Source organism: Pholcus phalangioides, unplaced genomic scaffold (genome assembly GCF_987345545.1).
Source record: "Pholcus phalangioides strain wild (caught in Gottingen) unplaced genomic scaffold, Ppha-v1.0 ptg000004l_1, whole genome shotgun sequence".
NCBI classification, from domain to species: domain Eukaryota; kingdom Metazoa; phylum Arthropoda; class Arachnida; order Araneae; family Pholcidae; genus Pholcus; species Pholcus phalangioides.
Genome location: NW_028301597.1, coordinates 11,730,114 through 11,750,115, shown reverse-complemented (window position 1 = coordinate 11,750,115; position 20,002 = coordinate 11,730,114). Strand labels below are relative to the sequence as shown.

Sequence of the window (20,002 nt, the reverse complement as noted above, 5' to 3'; positions counted from 1 at the left end):
GCCACTCCCTCGCAGAATTCTTCGAATATTCTGGAACAACGACAACCCAGCAGAACAGCATTAAACCAGAGCGCGCCAATGATGGCAACTTATCGCCGGAAAAAAGTCGCCAACAAAGTCATAAGAGAATGAAAGAAACCATAGCTGTAAGAGGGTCAGTTGTATTCCTGCCACAGATGGCATAGGTTATGTGAAAGGATTCCATGCAAGGAGCCCCATCCCCAATAAATTCTGTAAGGGGGCTGAGCCTCCCGCCATTAATTTCTGGAAAAACAATGCAATGCATCCTATGTTTCCTGCATATGTGCTTGAATCCCGTATATACGGGATGACCAGCAACTTTCATTGTTCTCCTCCACCCAATGTTAATTTCTTTATATTGGCGCCTCTGTTTTGAGGACTCGAAAAATTTTACGGCCTTCGAACTTGTTAATAAACTTATTTGTTGTTGGCTTTAACTCCTTCCACTTTTTTTCTGTTGTCTCATGTCCCCTTCCCCAGGGGTCCCCTTTCCTCAACAAAAGAAGAGAAGCTCTTGAGTTTACCACCAGTACAAGCAAGAGAAAGCACCCCCCCCCCCTTGCGAGATAAGACTACTATTGTCACAGAACAAGATTGTCAAAGAACAAGTGGATTGAGATTCTAAAGAAAAAGTAAAAAAATAAAAATTCGAGCAGATGATTTCTACTATTTAGAGAAATTTTTTGTCAAAAAGTTTTTCTGAGCCAAGTGTGAGAAACAAATCCACCCGAATTTTTTTTTTTTTTGGGGGGGGGGCGAGCCAGCTATTCAAAAATATTGGGGGGCTGGATACAAGTTTACGCCTATGGTCATGCAGTGTCGGGGCCGAAATAGCTTACATTGGGAGAGCAAATGCGTAGAAGAAACGATTTTATTTTACGTAATACAAGACGAGACATCCGTACACGTAGGCGTCGAACGAACATATCATACTAGGGAAAAAAGATACAAGGGAAAAGAAGACAAGCGAAAAGTCACGTAACGGATCAGTTTCGCCATCTGGAGGTGACCAGAGGGATTACAAACGTAAGCTCGTACTATTCCCAACATCCTCCCCACCCTGGTCAACCTCCAGAAGAATTACCAATTGAATTGGCCGTCGAATTTCTGTTCCACTGGCTGTACGTAGAATACACGAACTAATGTTGCCGTCACGACCTTTGACGAGAGATAATACGCGTGCCTTCGTCCACATGTGTCGAGGTCTTGCATCTTCCTGTAGGAGGACGACATCTCCTAATGTTTTCCGTAAACAACGTTTGACCACACCAATCATGCGTTCCCACCATCCTCCCCACCAAGCCGCTCGAGGGGCTATGAATTTCCAAGTGATTCCGTGGGAGGCGTAGTACTGGTGAGCAGAAGGTGAAGTCATAGCACCCCAAAGGACGGAAAGCTCATGATTTGCAGCGTGAAAAGTCTGCGCATTGTCCGAATATACAGTGTTGGGAACACCTCGACGAGCAACAAAACGTGAAAATGCCAGCAAAAACTTATCTGTAGAGCAATCCGTGACAAGCTCGAGATGAATCGCTCGAGTGACAGCACATGTAAACAACAAGATATACACTTTCACTGAGATAGAGCTTCTACGAACGTATAGTGGGCCAGCGAAGTCTATCTCCACGACACTGAATGGTTTCGACTGTGTGACTCTATCCGAAGGAAGTGGTGCTTCAATTTGAGCCGGTGGCGTGTTTCTAAAAATTTTACAGGGAAGACACTGGCGTAGGACGCTTTTAATAATCTGTCGCCCTCGAAGAATCCAGTAATCATTTCGCAGTTCAGATAGTACCACTCTCGTGCTCAGATGATGGAGACGAATATGTACGTGGCGAATGAGCAATTTCACAAATGGGTGTGAACCATCGAGTACCAAAGGATGTTTGGAAGCAACTGGAAGTGATGCAAACTGCAAGCGACCACCAACTCGTATCAGATTGTCACTAAGAAATGGATGGAATTGTGCAATTTTCGTCTTTTGGAAGTTGTTTACTATGTCGAAGAGCATCATAGTCAGACGGAAAACAATCAATTTGAACTTGACGAATCCAATAACATTTCGCGTTTTCGAGTTCTTTTGCTGTCAATTCGCCATGAAGTTTGCAAGACGTGCGACAGTTGTATATGAATCGTTGCATCCACGAGGTAACCCGAATAAGTTTCGCGTAAGAACTGAAACGAGAAATGTCAATCACTGGGAGAGACGTAGATACCAACATTGAACTTTACACAGTTTGACGAATTTCTGTCGAAGGTTGCTCAACACTGATATTGGAAGGCCACGAAGACTGTGTTTCAATGAGCCACGTAGGTCCATGCCACCAGGTGTTCAAATTGCGAAGTGTAGTGGCAGAACAACCTCTAGAAACGTAATCCGCGGGATTCGATTCGCCAGGGCAATGTCGCCATTGCGTCGATTCAGTGTGACGTCGAATTTCTGTGACGCGGTTGCACACAAACGTTTTCAATTTGTTCGGATCATGTCGGATCCATCCCAGGGTAACTGCTGAATCGGACCACAAAACGGCTTCTCGTGCATTGAGATCGGTTGCTGCACAAAAATGGCTGAGTAAACGAGCACCAACAAGAGCAGCGAGTTCAAGTCGAGGAAGCGTGATCTTCTTCAGTGGCGCTATGCGGCTTTTGCTGCAAATCAACTGCACTGTCGTAGTGCCTTCGTGAGTAGACCGGAGATAAAGAACAGCACCGTAAGCACGTTCGGACGCGTCACAGAAAACATGAATGGATGCGTTGGAATCGGGATTGTAACCAATCCAACGGGGAAGTTGGCAACTTTTGAGAACATGAAAGTCCGAAATCCATGACATCCAGTGGTTAGCAATTTCGGGAGGTAGGATTTCATCCCACGACAAATGTTGAACCCAGGTGTCTTGGAAGAGTAGTTTGCCGCGAGTGCTGAGAGGCGCATAGATGCCTAGTGGATCGTACATACGAGCGATGGTACGGAGTAGAAGGCGTTTCGTGCATGGCTCACCTGCAACAGAGTCAGCAAGTGAGGAGAAATCTAAACACAATGTGTCGTGCACCGTGTCCCATGGTATACCGAGTACTCGGGATACAGAGTTTGTTTCGATACCCTCCGTCGCCCAGATCTCTTTTAGCACCTTTGAGCTAGTAGCCCATTTGTCCATTGGAAGACTGATGATACCCATCAGGGCAGTAAGTCTCGGTAAAGTGTGATCACTTCGTCGTGCGTGTAGCCGCCAGCAACAAAATCGTCCATGAATAAACTGCGATCCAGGTGTTGAGAAGCGTACAGGTGTTGTTCAGAGAATTTGTTCGCCAATTCACGTAGCGTAGCTGACAGTAGAAAAGGGCTGCATGCTAGACCAAATGGTAATCTCGTGAAACGATAGGTCAGCACATCATTTGTTAAAGTCAACGAGTTATTATCATGATCAGTCACTGTGTGAAACCAAAGAAATCTGGTTACATCTCTGTCTCGCTCGTGCAGGCTAAGCTGCAAGAATGCTTGACATCCATCAGTGGTGAGAGCGATTCGGAACATTCGAAAACGTAGTAAAGTCGACAATGTCTCAGGTAGTAGGTTTGGACCAGTCTCAAGAGCATCATTCAGAGATGGGTGTCCGTTGACATGTGACGATGCATCAAATACGATACGACACTTTTCCGACTCAAGAATGGTCTTCTTCACTGCGTGGTGAGGGAGATAATAAATTCTAGGACTTGACGATTCTGGCGCGATTTCGACGTGGCCGTTCTGGATGTAACGTTCCATTTGCTGAATGTACATTTCCCGAAAAGGGCGATCCTTATCCAGACGTCTACGAAGAATGTCAAAGCGGCGTGAGGCAATAGGCCGATTGTCCGACGTGAGGCATACGTTTTCTTTCCACGGTAGTGAAACGACACGACGATGGTTTTCCAGGCTGTAAGATTCGTGGAAATCTCGCAATATTTTTGCTTCACCAGTCGAGAGTGATTTTTCGTTTACATCGGTGATTCCCATGGCTTCGAGTTCCCAGAAGCGTTTGAACGAGTCATTCATTTCTTCAGCACAAGTAGTAGCCATGCAATGAACAGTAGTGTTGTTCGAAGCAGGAGTGTGTTGGACATGAACGTTGGAACGGGTACCACTCAAGATATGTCCGAGATGAGACGGAACAAGAACGAAAGTGTCTGACAACTTGACCGGCGAATCAGTTTTCACTATTTTCCAGTAATAATCGCTACCGATGAGAATTTGAATCGGGATGTCGTCAGAAGAGTGAGGGTCCGCAAGCTGAATTCTGCGTGAAGTAGCAAATGCACCAATGTCTACCGGAGCCGTGGGATGTGAGGCGTAGGAATTATTGCTTTCGAAAGCAACTATCGGAATCGATCTGTTATCCCAAATGCTAGATAAGAAAAATTGCACTTGACGTCGATACATCGATTGTTTTGCCACAGCTTCGAATGCACTAATAGACAAGTTGACCGATTGCAGCACATGCAATTGCAGTTCATTCACTAAACTGCTGTGAATGAAGGAGGTTTGACTTCCGGCGTCTAACACACATCGAGACAATTTGCAATTTCCGTTGGGACCGAATACCCAAATACGTGCAGTTTGCAAATACGTAAAACGGGGCGATACATCAATTTTACCAACAGCAGTAGAGGCATGAAGTGAAGGACAAATGGATACGTGATGTTTCCTTTTACAGTTAGAACAGAAAGCTCTAGCACGGCGTGGACAAGTTTTAGCGTTATGCGAACGGTTAGTACACAAAAAACAACGACGAGTTTCTTTTAGCTTCTGCACTCGTAATTGAACATCAGTTATCACCTAGCAATTTTGGGGCCAATGATCATACGATTCACAAAATGGGCAAAAGGGTGACGGATTTTTCTCGTTACGTCGAATGCGAACATGAAATGCTTCCGTAGTCGGGCGGAAAGTCGAAGGTGGCAAAGGAAACTCACCTTGCACTTTGCTTGAAAATCGAAATCCGTCGATTTCTTCACCGAGGAACTGCATCAGCTTTGATACGTCCATGTCCGAGATATCTTGCCGTTTAGAGTGGATAATCCACCGTTGACGAATGTCCGTAGGAAATGTGCGAAGAATCTTCGGTGTCAAAATCCGACTGTAGTTATCGACATCTTCGCCGAGTGATCGGAGAGCTTGAATATGGGCGTTAATTTCCAAGTAGGTGTCGCTGAGAAACTCGGGCGATGAAGTTGTCGCTGGGCGCAGGCTGTCGAAGAAATCGATGTGGGTCTGTATGATGGTATCCTTGTTGCCGAACCTGTCGATCAGCATTTTCTTTACCGTCTCGTAGGCTTCCGATGTGACGCCGATTCCCTCGACGAGCTTCTTGGGTTCGTTTTGGAGATACCCCCGTAGAAAAACGTGTTTGTCGATGGTTGACAGTTGAGGATTCTCGTCGATCGAAGAGGTGAATTGTTGCCAGAATGTCGGCCAGTTATCAACACAACCGCGGAAGGGCTCTAGGCGTATTGTAGGCAGCTTGAGAGCACATGGTGATGAAGTCGATGTAGGTTGAGCTGAAACGGGAATCGAAGTAGCAACCAGAGGAGGCACCGTCGTTGGAGACTTGTTGCGTTTCCGTAGCACGAGGGAAGCATGGAACAAGGCACGTTTCGCTTTCTCAGTGTATTCCTCGCATTTTTCGATCGCGTAGTCCTCGTCCGATAGTAGAGCGTGAATACCGTCGTCAAGGCGAAGTAATTCGTCCAATTCCTCCGTCAAACGAGAAACCATGAAGTCGATTTCCGAGTCGGTTTCCTTCCCGGCACTGTCCAAAGTTGAAACGAATCTAGTCACCTTTGCGCGCACCGTTGTCCGTTTCCGATGGAGCGTCGTTATTTTCTCCTGATCCATATTAAGACGAGTTTCGTTGGTCAAAATGTTCATCCGACGGGTTTCATTCGTCAAAATATTCGTTCCGGCGGGTTTCGTGCACCAAAAATATTCGTTCCGGCAGGTTTAGTGCACCAAAATATGTCGGGGCCGAAATAGCTTACATTGGGAGAGCAAATGCGTAGAAGAAACGATTTTATTTTACGTAATACAAGACGAGACATCCGTACACGTAGGCGTCGAACGAACATATCATACAAGGGAAAAGAAGACAAGCGAAAAGTCACGTAACGGATCAGTTTCGCCATCTGGAGGTGACCAGAGGGATTACAAACGTAAGCTCGTACTATTCCCAACATGCAGTATTGTGACAAAAATGTTTCGTCCCGGCTCCCAAACTCGATAAATGAAATATGGCACTCGGAATGTACTTATTTTGATTTCAATCATTATTGGCCTATTTCTTAACCTTTCTTTTCCTCCTGCATTGTCCGGAAGCCTCCTTCCCCAAGGGTCACGTTCAAACAAAAGAAGAAAGATGCTTCTGAATTTTCCGACAGCAGGAACAAGAAAGGACTAAAGCACCTCAACCCCTCCAGATGCCATCCAGACATGCATGCCTTCGGGAAGCTACGATTGGCACTGAGAGAGAACGATAATTGGAGGTCGAGTGTTGTTGTTGACCATGAAAAAAATACTACAAATTGTTACAAAAAAAAAGAAAACCAAGGACAAGTCAATTGCGATTTTAAAAAAAGCATTAAAATAAAATTTCGAACAGAATTGTTTTACTAAACCTTTTTTTAGGCAATTTTTTTCATCACAATACGGGAAACGTATTCACGCAAATTTTCAGGGGGCTGAACCAATCCTTCAAAATTATTGGGGAATACAAGTTTACGCCTATGGTTGCTGCAAACAATTTTTTCAATAAGTGTGTTGCTTATTGAAAAATACATAATTTTTAATCATATAAATTTTAATTTAGTTTTAATTTTTAACTCTCTCCTCTCTAATATACCTTCAATTTTTAATTAATTTTCAACTGATTTAAATTTAAAGTTTTAAATAACTATTAATTTAATTAATTTTAATTTTAAATTAATTTTTAAAAAAATATTAATTTTTATATTTTAAGCATGTTTGGCATCTGCGGACACTAGGTTGGAAATAACTGATCAAAACCTTCACTGTAAAACACTGTAAAAAATCGCCCCCCCCCCCTTAACACATCACCCTGGATCCGTGCCTGGTTCGAGCAGTTTGTATAGTAAAGTGTTTGTCTATCAGGTACTTCGAAAACTTTTGCAGTCCAAACATAATGGCTAAGGCTTCTCTATCAACGCTGGAATGGTTCTTTTCAGTCTGATTTAGAGTTCTAGAAGCAGCAGCAATCATTTCAAATATGCATGGACCAAAGATGGCAAAATATTCCTCCGGAAGTCTGAAAACACCAGGAAATTAGAGGAATTAGAGATGAGGAAGACCTCGGAAAAATATGCAATGATGAGCAATGAATACAACCCAATGGACCATCGACAAAAGCAACCTTTTTTGGAGGAAATAACTGATATAGTTAAGTTTTTTAAATATCCCCCTCTAAATGCAATAAACATTTCAATATCTTGATTTTAAACATACAAAGCTTGAGATCTAATTTTGATCACTTTTTAGTGTTCTTGAGATCACTGCCTGAACGTTTTGATATAATATGTCTAACAGAAATTTGGGTTAAAGAAAACGAATTATTGAGCTATAATATTACTAACTATGATTGCATGAATGATTATTACATGTATTCTGATTGCAGATCATACAACAAATCAGGTGGTGTTATGTTTATAAACAAACAAATTAACAGTGCTAAAAAACCTTGCCAAATGGAAACTGCTGAAGCTCTGTACATAAATTTACCAGATTTTGATACTGATATTTTATTGCTTTATAGGTCTCATGAACATACCATATCTCAATTTAATGAAGAATTTATTTATTATATGAAGAATATAATGAGGATTTATTTATTAAAAAAACTAGGAGAGATATGCTTGTAACTGGAGATATAAATATTAATACATTAGATAAAAATAGTAACAAAATATCAAATTATCTAGATATAATGACTGTAAATGGTTTCAATGCTTTGCAGGAATCTGTAACAAGTGAAACAAATGGAGGTGGAACATGTATCGATCATGTATTTTACAGAACAAAGAAAAATTCTATACAATAATTTACTGTACTTAAAACTCGTATTACAGATCATTACCCAATCCTAGGATATATTGATTATCAAGACCAGCAATGTATCAAAAATGACCCGGATTACATTAAGACAAAAATTAGCTATAAACGATTTGAAAGTTTCATCTCAAACATATCTTTTGAAAATGTTTTTTATGAAAATGAAACCAAACAAAAATATCAACATTTCCTAGACATAATTACTCTCAACTCAAATATTTGGACTAAATCATCATCAAACATTACTAAAAAAAACAAAAATAAATGGATTACTAAAGAACTAATAGAAAACATAAATATCAAAGAAAAATTGTATAAAAAAAAAGTATAGAAAATTGTATAAAAAAAAAGTATAGAAAATTGTATAAAAAAAAAGTATAGAAAATTGTATAAAAAAAAAGTATAGAAAATTGTATAAAAAAAAAGTATAGAAAATTGTATAAAAAAAAAGTATAGAAAATTGTATAAAAAAAAAGTATAGAAAATTGTATAAAAAAAAAAGTATAGAAAATTGTATAGAAAATATCCTAATATAATATTGTATGAAATAGAATACAAAAATTATGATAAAATGTTGAAAATTTCAATACGAAAAGCTAAACAAGAGTATCAAAAGGCTAAATTTGTTGAATGTACTGACAAACGGAAGCAATGGAAATGCTTAAACTACATTGTGCTCAATAAAAATAGTGGAAAGCAAGTTCTACCAATTCATCAGCATCCACAAGTTTTAGCAAAAGAATTTAACAAAGAATTAATTGAAAGAAATTTAAATAATATAAATCTTGGTGCAAGTACTTTTCAAAGTGAAAGCAGGAATGATGCTATAAACTCAATGGTATGCATGGATATTGACATCCCTTTCTTGAAAAGAACAATAAATGAATTAAATGAAACTAAAGCAAGTGGATATGATGGCCTAACTCCAAAAATGTTAAAAATTATTGCATCTTATAATATTGATGTACTTTGTAGCGATACTATTGTATAGCAACCAATAGTCCAGCAGATGGCGTTAGTCATCCATGATTGTCGCTGTGAATGCTGCGAGTGTGTACTTATATATGTATATGTGTACTACGAACAGAGAGAGTCGAGACTTCGAAATGTCCGGATGTGTTTGTACTCGACTGCGATGTAAATAGTAAAGTTTAACCCATAGTAATTTTAAATAGTAATCAATTTATATAACAAAGTATTTTAAATCAACATGTACAATATAGTGAATTCTTACACTATATTTATGGTGACCAGTGTTTGAAAATGCACAAAGAAAATATTCTTCATGGAGTCCTCCGTACTTAAAGTCTTCCATTGCTAACCGGAACGAAACCCGATACCTCCATCCAAACAGATGTAAAGAAAAAAAAAGAAGCAGGGGACGAGCCACCCACGAAAAGAAGAACTTTCCCTGACCTCTCTCACGGAACAGCTCCTTCACCAGAAAAAAGAAAAAGAAGAAAAACCATGGAAGCTACAGCTGTAAAGATCCCGGCCTGTAACAGTAATGATCCCATCCTTTGGTTTCATATGGTGGAGGCGAGTTTCAAACTGGGTGTGCCGAAGGAAATTGACAATTCCTTAACCAAATATAATTACGTTCTTTCCACTCTGCCACCAGAAATTGCAGGACTCGTTTGCGATGTCATTCTCAATCCAAACGACGAAGATCCATTTGAACATCTGAAATCCGAACTGATAAAAAGAACAAGCGACAGTTCAACACAAGAAATCAGGAAATTACTGGCTGGTGACAGACGACCATCTGAGTTACTCCGCTCCATGAAACGCCTCGCGGAGCCACACAAAGTTCCAGTTGAACTTCTCGATCCATTGTTTGTGCAACGCCTTCCTTCGCACGTACAATCCATCTTGGCTGCCGTTGTGCCACTCTCCTTGGATGAACAAGCTGAAGTAGCCGATCGTGTGATGGAAGTGAATCAGTACAATGTTGCACCAATAGCCAGTAGCACTCCCTCTGCATCCTCTCAAACGGTAAGTTCCTCGGAAAAACTTTTAATTGCCGAAATTAGGAAGTTATCAGATCGTATTGAAGCTCTAGGCCGAAGGCCTAATTTTCGATACAGAGGCAGAAGTAATTTTCGGTATAGAAGTAGAAGTCGCAGTCGGGAAAACAATCAGTTTTGTTTCTATCACAGAAAATTTGGCCAAAATGCCCGAAAATGTGAACAACCGTGTACTTACAATAATTCGGGAAAAGCGGAAAGCAAAGTGTAGAGGCGGCATTCACTTTGCCCACAAAATCCCGTCGCCTTTTTGTAACAGATAAAAAGACGAACATAAATTTTCTTATAGATACAGGATCTGACATTTCGCTTATTCCGGCGAACTCTGTCGATCGCATGAAACCAGTGTTATTCACTTTACATGCGGCAAATGCATCTAACATTAATATATATCGACAAAAACTTCTCACAATTGATATGAATTTAAGAAGAAAATTCCAATGGCCATTTTTAGTAGCAAATGTGTCCACGCCAATAATAGGCGCAGATTTTCTTTTCAATTTCGGTCTTACTCCTGATCTAAAATTAAGAAAAATATTTGATTCGGTAACCAATTTATCATCTATAGCAAAAATTCAATCAGCATCAATTCACTCAATCAAGCTGATTACAGGCGACACTCAATATCATCAGTTACTTAAAGAATTTCCTGAGATAACAAAACCACCACGTGCAAATGTAGAAATAAAGCATAACATTGTGCACCATATCGAAACAATCGGTCAACCGGTGTTTGCAAAACCACGACGACTTGCACCAGATCATTTACATGCCGCAAAAGATGAATTCCAGCAAATGATTAATTTAGGCCATATGCGCCCTTCAAAAAGTCCTTACGCTTCTCCGCTACATCTTGTACCAAAAAAAGATTGCACAGACTGGAGACCAGTCGGCGATTATCGTGCACTAAATGCGCAAACAGTGAAAGACAGGTATAGTGTGCCTAATATTATGGATTTCACTGCAAAACTGCATGGAAAAAAAATATTTTCGCATGTTGACTTGATTAAAGCATATCATCAAATACCCATTCATTCAGATGATATTCATAAAACTGCCATAACTACTCCTTTTGGCCTGTACGAAAGTACAAGAATGCAATTTGGGCTATGCAATGCAGCCGCAACATTTCAACGATTCATTGATGAAGTTATTCGTGGTTTGCCTTTTGCCTATGCATTTCTGGATGATATTCTGATTGCTTCGGAATCAGAGGAAGAACATCTCAAACACCTGCGCGAACTTTTCGATAGGCTAAATCATTATGGTTTAAGTCTTAAACCATCGAAATGCATCTTCGGTGTTTCTAACATTAATTTCTTAGGCTTTAACGTTTCAGAGAATGGAATTAAACCACTTTCAGATCGCGTTAAAGTAATACAAGATTTTCCCCGTCCAGAAACTGTAACACAATTACGCAGATTTTTAGGCCTATTTAATTTCTATAGGAGATTCGTGCCTAAAGCAGCGGAAACATTATCTCCATTAGTTAAATTTCTACAAGGTCGACAAAATAAAAAGAAATCAAAACTAACAAAATCATGCAATCAAGCCGATAAACTACAGTGGAACCCTGAGGCTGAAACTGCTTTTCACGATGCAAAACAAGCATTGGCTCAAGCCACTTTGCTACAGCATCCAAAGCCAGGTGCACAACTTTGTATCACAGTTGACGCCTCTGATAACGCTGTTGGTGGAACATTAATGCAATATACTGACCATGCATGGGTACCAATAGCATTTTTTTCTCAAAAATTATCAGACACCAAAAAGAAATGGTCAACCTATGATAGAAAATTATTTGCAATTTATACTACCATAAGAAAATTTCGTTACATGTTAGAAGGCAGAAATTCTTCAATTTTTACAGATCAAAACCCATTAATTTTTGCTTTCAAACAAAAACCAGAAAAATGCTCTGCAAGACAGTTTCGCCAACTTGATTTTATATCTCAGTTTTCAACTGATATAAGATATAAAAAGGGAACCGACAATGTTGTAGCTGATGCATTAAGTCGCATTGAGATAGATTCAGTTTCATCAGCACCAGATTTCGATTTCAGAGAATTTGCTAAAATTCAATCAACTGATCCTGAAATCCAAAATTACCTAAAAGGAAAAACTTCACTAAAATTAAAAATTATACCATTTCCTCTAGCTGATAAAAATATTTATTGCGACATGTCAACAGGTATAGCTAGACCATTCGTACCTGAATCTCAACGCGAAACAATTTTTAAGCATTTTCTTAACCTTTCCCATCCAGGAGCTTCAGCCACAAGTAAACTGATATCTGCCCGATATGTATGGCCCCATATGCAGAAATCTATTAAGCTATTAGTGAAACAGTGTACACAATGCCAAAGGTCCAAAATCCAACGGCACACAAGAGCACAACTAGGAACCTTTGCAACTCCAGATACACGTTTCTCACACCTGCATATCGATATCATAGGACCCCTTCCTATGTCACAAGGAATGCAATATTGTCTCACCATCATAGACAGATACAGTCGATGGCCTGAAGTTGCCCAATTCCCAACATCAACGCCGAAACAGTGTGCAAAGCACTATTTATGGGGTGGATTAGCAGATTTGGTTGTCCTTCTACTATCACTACGGACCAAGGAAGGCAATTTGAGTCAAATCTATTCAAGGAACTCAATCATTTTCTTGGCACAAATCGAATTCGCTCTACAGCTTTTCACCCAAGATCCAATGGACTGATTGAGAGATTCCACCGTCATTTAAAATCGGCAATCAAAGCTCACGAGAATCAAAACTGGACTGATACACTATCCATAGTACTATTAGGTATCAGAACAGCAATAAAACCAGACATCGGAGCAAGTGCATCAGAACTTGTGTACGGTACTTCATTACGTTTACCAGCTGATATTCTCACAGACTCTTCAAAGCCATTAGCAACATATTCTCCGAATTTCGTAACGGAACTCAAAGAAAAGATGCGTAGATTAAAGCCTGTGCCTACATCAGCACATGGTCAAACAGCGATGTATGTCCATCCATCTCTGAAAGAATGCACACACGTATTCTTGCGAGTAGATACTGTGCGTCCACCACTATCGCAGCCTTACACGGGACCACACAAAGTGATCACCAGAAATGATAAGACAGTGACTATCGAACTTCCGAACCGAACAGTCAAAGTGTCAATTGATCGTGTAAAACCTGCATTTGTGGAAGAGAAAAATTCAGACACAACAACAAAACATTCTGAACCTGCAACACCATCAGTACAGTCTGAACCTGCAATAGCAGAACAGTCTGAACAATCAGTTGCAAAAAGTACAACTCGATATGGACGAAAAGTTCATTTTCCTAAAAGATATGTTGCCACATTTGCAGTAATCAATGGCAACTATATATAATCAATCTATGTATCAATTTTTTATTATGCATACAACAAAACTTTTTGTTCTATCTTTATTTTTTTTATATATATGTAATTCTTAGTATTTATATATATATTTTTTTTTTTAGCTTCACACAATGCAAATCATCTCTAGGAACCAATTCAAAAAAAAAAATACTGTATTTCATGTTACTCTCATATGTGTATATATTTCGCAGTAATTTCATGTATCGTTCGCCCTACTCATTGGGGGGATACTCTGTAGCGATACTATTGTATAGCAACCAATAGTCCAGCAGATGGCGTTAGTCATCCATGATTGTCGCTGTGAATGCTGCGAGTGTGTACTTATATATGTATATGTGTACTACGAACAGAGAGAGTCGAGACTTCGAAATGTCCAGATGTGTTTGTACTCGACTGCGATGTAAATAGTAAAGTTTAACCCATAGTAATTTTAAATAGTAATAAATTTATATAATAAAGTATTTTAAATCAACATGTACAATATAGTGAATTCTTACACTATAACTTAAACATGTCATTGATTCATCTATCAGTGGAAGTTATTTCTACAATGAATTAAAATTTTCTCTTGTCTACCCAATTTATAAGAAAGGAGACCCAAATGCAATGATAAACTACAGACCAATATCAGTTCTTCCAGTTTTCTCTAAAATAATCGAAAGATTTATAAATCAACTAATAGGTTTTTTGAACCGTAACAATTATTGGGCCCCAAATCAATTCAGTTTTCAAAAAAATAAAAACACTGAAATGGATATAATCAAAATCTGTCACTATTTAAATACCGGCTACAACAACAATAAATACTCTATTATTGTTTATTTAGATCTAAAACAAACATTCGATAATGTAGATTTGACCGTATTAACAGAAAAATTACATAGAGCTGGTATACGAGGACGAATATTGGAATGGTTCAAAACATATTACTTTGACAGACTTAGACAGGCAGTAGTTATAAATCGGAAAATGAGTAGTTACCTCCAGGTTCAAAAAGGGGTCCCCCCAGGGATCTGTTTTGGGTCCCACATTATTTCTCATTTACATAAATGACTTCTGTAAACTGAAACTAAACGGCCAATAAATTTCATTTCCCGATGACACAACTCTCTACATAGAGGATGACAACATATCAACTTTAATAACAAAGACAGAGGATGATCTGAGACGTATAAATCAGTGGATGGTTGCAAACAAACTTGAATTGAACGTGCAAAATACCAAATATCAAATTACTAAAACGAGAGGCTTAAATTCAGACACAAAAATTCCCATTAAAATTCATATCTGTCATCCTCAAGCACAACAAAACTGCACCTGCCAAGGAATCCAAAGAGTGTATGAATACGAATACTTAGGGGTAACAATACAGGATGACTTGAAATGGAATATTCATTGCGATAAAATAACAAAAAAAAAATTCGATTTTACACAGCTCTTTTGTACAAACTCAAGTATTTGATAGGGGAGGATTTATTGAAAGATGTCTTTTACGTGTGGGTTTCCTCAATTATAACTTATGGTTTGTGTGCATGGGGTGGAGCATATCATTGTAATATCATACAACTAAGTAACACATATAGGTAAGTAACACACAAGGTAAGAAATATGCTAACACAGGCCTATACTGGAAACGATACAAAAATTAACTGTCACACACTAGACATAAGACAATTATATGTTTACCGAACGATAAACTTTGCAACGAAAAATAAAAATTGGCTTCAGAGAAAGACAAATAGAACAACAGCGAGATTCAAACATGATTTTGAAGTGCCGAAAACAAGAAAACATCTTTTTCAAAAGTGTTTCTCATTTACAGCTCCTAAACTTATGAATTCATTTCAGTCAATAAAATCAACTACAAATACTACTAAACACAAATATGAAATTTACAAATATGCAAAAAGCATTCAAAATTATGATGGCATGTTCTGAAACTGTTCATAAAAAAATTAGATAAATATAAAACCAACAATTTTTTTCACATATAGAACTCACTTAAAACTATATATTTTTATGTGTATTAATGTTGTACCCAGAACATACTCGCATCATCTTGTTTAAATTTCATTAAATATGGATTGTCAGTTTACATTGAACTGTTATACATCATGTCTTAAATTTTTTATACGTTTTTCTATAACTACACTGCATACTTGGCAGCTTACAATGGCGGCGAAAAAATTGTAATACAATGTCTTTTTGGCTTCCTGGAAGGACTTAGTGTCCCTTGGGGCCACATAGTGTATAATCGTTATATGTGTATGTCTTTTTCTTTCTTTTGTATTCCTTTTTGTGTGTTATTGTCCAGTATTTGTGTAATGCGTATGTGTGTGCATTTGTTTGCAAAAAAAGAAAAAAAAGGTTGGTGTAGAGCAGTGGTTCTCAACCTTTTGGGAACTGCAGCCCGGTGAATCAAATTTCTATGAGTCTACGGCCCGGTCTGGAATAGCTTACTCTTTCATAAGTTAATAATTAATAAACAACCAATTACCTTTTGATTGCGAGCTAATTATTTAATTAATTAAAAACTCATTTAATCAATTAATTAAAAACTCATTTAATCAATTAATTAAACCCTTCTTTAATTGAATAATAAATTTAAACCCTTTTAATCAGTTGATTAATTAATTAAAACACATTTAATGAATTGAATCCATTATTATCTTATGGAGTGATGCAACTTTTTTTTTTCGGTAAAGTATTAATAATGTGCAGACAAACATAAACGAAACGTTTTATCAGCAACTGCAGTAAACATCCTCATTGCTTAGGTGCCGGAACCTGGGTACTGAGGCTGTTGGAGCGCCCCAATATATTTTACGACGTGGCTGAGCCACCAATCATCAATATACAATGCAACGATCCACCCCCTCTCCTGCATGAGGGCTTGAAACCGTATATACGGGACAAATGGCAACTTTCAGCCCCCCTCAATGTTTTCTTCATTTTGGTGCATCTACCTCATTAAAAGATTCAATTGGTCATATATAAATGAATCTAAAAATATCTTAAAATTTTGTAGAATAATTTCGCATAGTGTGTAAAAATACGAAGTTTTCATTCATAGTGGGCAATGGAATTTTTTGTGCTGATATCGACGCAGCACTATTTTAATAACTTAATTAGTGTAAAATATACTTTATGATCAAACTTTGTATTTAATCTCAGCTAGAAAGAAGGTAATGATATAAAATAAAAATGTATATATTGTAACTCACCATAAAAAAGACCACTGAAGAGCAGAAAATTGTTTTTGGGCGAGACACTCTTTTTGTATATTCACGATAGATGCTTATGTTAAATTGCGTAACTTGATGAATTACAAAACTTTGATAGCGATTTTTCTACTCTAAAACTTAAACTTTTCTCTATTTTTTAACAAAAATTTAGATTTGTGAACCTATCCACACTGGAAAAGAAATCAAAACAAAAACCCTCGCAACGTAATTCATCGCGTTTTTGAAAGAAAACAGTATTTGAGTTATCACCAGTAGTTATGTGCACCTTGATGACCAATTCAAAATATACTATTTTCTGTGTGCAGCAGGTGTTTCACTGATTAGTCAGTGACATTTGCCATGCATATGTAAAATACTTCGTTCGTTTCTGAGAACACATACTAAATCCTTACAATGACTGCTAGAGGTTTTTACCACTGGCCATAAATAACGAGTCCAATGGTCGAAGGTGGTTTTCTATAATATTGCCCGGAAATTACTTATCACTCACAATTATTCCCTTTTGAAGTTATGCGGATTGGTCAATGGCGAGTAGCACAGATGTTTTTCTAGTCTCCAAGAAACGTGGGATACCGAGTGGATGGCAATATTGCCTTCAGGACATTTTCTGTGGTGCAGACAATGGCAAATCGTGAACACGCAAACAACAGGGTCATCTAGTTGTCAACAGAGAGCCCCGAAGCAGTAGTATATTTTGAAAGAAAAGCACAGAAAATATGGCAAAACGCTCCCAACCCCTGCTGTATTGTTTGGGTCTTGTGAAGACAGATACTCAAAAATACGAAAAGAAAAAAAATACTAGTTTCGAGGGGAGGGAGGACCAGAGACATGTTTCCCTTTCTTTGGGTCTAGCAACAAAACGAAGGATTTTCAGTGCGATAAGGGGAAGAGGGATCCTATAATTGCGGCTGGAAGCCTTTGTTCTGGAACTCTAGAGGAGGGTTTTCATCTTTCCCCTTGTATGATTTTTAGACTGAAAAATTAAAATAATATGTACCATAATAGAGTGAAATATACCAATTAGTTATTCATGGAAATGCTTTGAAAAATGAAAAATTAATGAATATATTTTCATGGCCCGGTACGATTGATGTCACGGCCGGCGGTTGAGGAACACTGGTGTAGAGGTACACAAAGAATTTTTAAGTTCTTGACAAATCTACTGTAACAGTTCACTGAACCTAAAAACAATCTTAATTCTGGAACATTTGTTGATGCAGACTACTCACTGAGAGCTCTAATTTTATCACTATCACGCTGAACACCATTTTTGTTGATTCTGTGTCCTAAGAATTGTATCTCTGATTTGAAGAGCTGCAATGTTGACTGTTGCGTTTTCAAGCTGACCTTTTGAAAAATATCAAAAACTTTGCGAAGTCTCGATAAGTGTTCTGTTCTGTTGGATCTGCTAACTGCAATATCATCCTGGAATCAGGTTACTCCCTCCACTCCAACAAGGAACTGATCCATCAGTTTCTGGAAAGTAACTGGAGTATATGATGTTCCAAATGGCATGCTGGTGTAACGGTAATATAACCCATGTCGAAATTACCAGATACTTCTGTGAACATTTGTTGACTTTGACCTGAAGAAATGCGTCCTTCAGATCGATGACACTAAACTCTACACAGCCATTCAACTTTGCAACATCATCCTCAAATGTTGGATATGCACATGATTCAGTTATCATGTAAGTATTCATTGTGGATTTGAAATCCCCACATAGATGAATGTCTGTTTTTCTTTGTGACTTTAACTATAGGAGAAGCCTGTTCAACTATTTCATTGTTTACATTCACTTGTTCTAGTGTTCCGTTTCGCACCAGTCTGTCAATCTCTTTGTCTGCAGCAACTCACAAGCCATAAGGAACTGGTTGTGCTTCCACAATCTTAGGCACTATTACTACTAAACCAGACATGCATCTCGTGCATATACCTCTGTGGAACTTCTAACGAATTGGTACACAGAGATGCCACTGTACTACTGGGTCCCAGAACCCAGGGTATTCAAAAAATCTGGGTCCCTTTCAAGTGAAAGTGGGTCTGTCTCGAAAAAATTATCTTGAAAAAAAAAGTATGCCCCCTTTGAATTTTTTTTCCAGCATGCCCCAGGTCTTTCATCACCTACTTATATCTCTTCATTGAGACAGAGTGGTGGCCCATGTTCCACACAGGCTCTTGAATATTCCTTTTTGATTTCCAACTCTCTGGTCCACTACCTCCAGTTATTCTTTTCGCCGTTGACTCCATCCTGGGTCTCGGCCACAAGGAGTGTCCGATCGCTCGCCATGATCAGAACTCTGGAGAAGGAATCTGTCACTTTCTCCAGGACTTGTGAAGTATAACATCCCCTGATATTTGCTTTTGGTCTAGAATGATATTTTTAAGATATCTTGTCAAGTTCTGGAGCCTTCTCTGGGTAGTCTGGTAATTCCTTCTTGTTCTAGTCAGAGTACTTATTTTCATGGTTATGTGGATATAAGAATGGCTGCTTTGTGTAATCTCCTCTCCAACATGCTACTCTATATTCTGTGCCAGCACTGGAGTTACTCAGGGTCAAGTCAAGCCATCCATAGCACCCTATGTGGGTTTCCTATTATCACTGTTCAACAGGATCAGATCCTTTTCCAGTGTGGCATCATGTCTCACCTCTTGACACTAGGATGTCAGAGGCAGAGAGAAAATGGGAACAAGTAGAACTGTTTTCCCTCTCATGACCTCATTCCTCTCTGTATGTTGCTCAAGTTGCACTTGGATATATTTTTAAATATTTAACTGCATATAATAAACTATGTAAATAGGTTATATATATGTTACGGTAAAAGCCCGAAGAGTGGTAAAACCTAGCACTACGGTAAAAGCTGACATTTCGTAACTTTCATGAAAATTAGTAAAAATGTGAATTTTCTAATTTTTATAAATTTGAAAGCGTGTAATTTAGTAATCACAACGATCCCGATTCTAATTAAAATCTTAATTAATTAACTAATTAGTGATTAAAATTCGTAAAAATGAGTAAAATTGTGAATTTTTTTATTTTTATAAATTTGAAAGCTTGTCATTTATTAATCACAACGATCCCGATTCTAATTAAAATCTTAATTAATTAACTAATTAGTCGTTCAAATTCGCCAAAATTAGTAAAATTGCAAATTTCTTAATTTTCATAAATTTGAAAGCTTGTCATTTATCAACCACAATGATCATGGTG

The 20,002-nt window shown here is 38.2% G+C and overlaps 1 protein-coding gene across 12 annotated transcripts in view; it reads right to left on the bottom strand.

Annotated features, from left to right (window-relative positions):
* LOC149086538 (S1 RNA-binding domain-containing protein 1) overlaps window positions 1-20,002 on the bottom strand; it is a 542,948-nt gene that overhangs the window by 114,792 nt on the left and 408,154 nt on the right. The gene's annotated exons all lie outside the window — the stretch shown is intronic.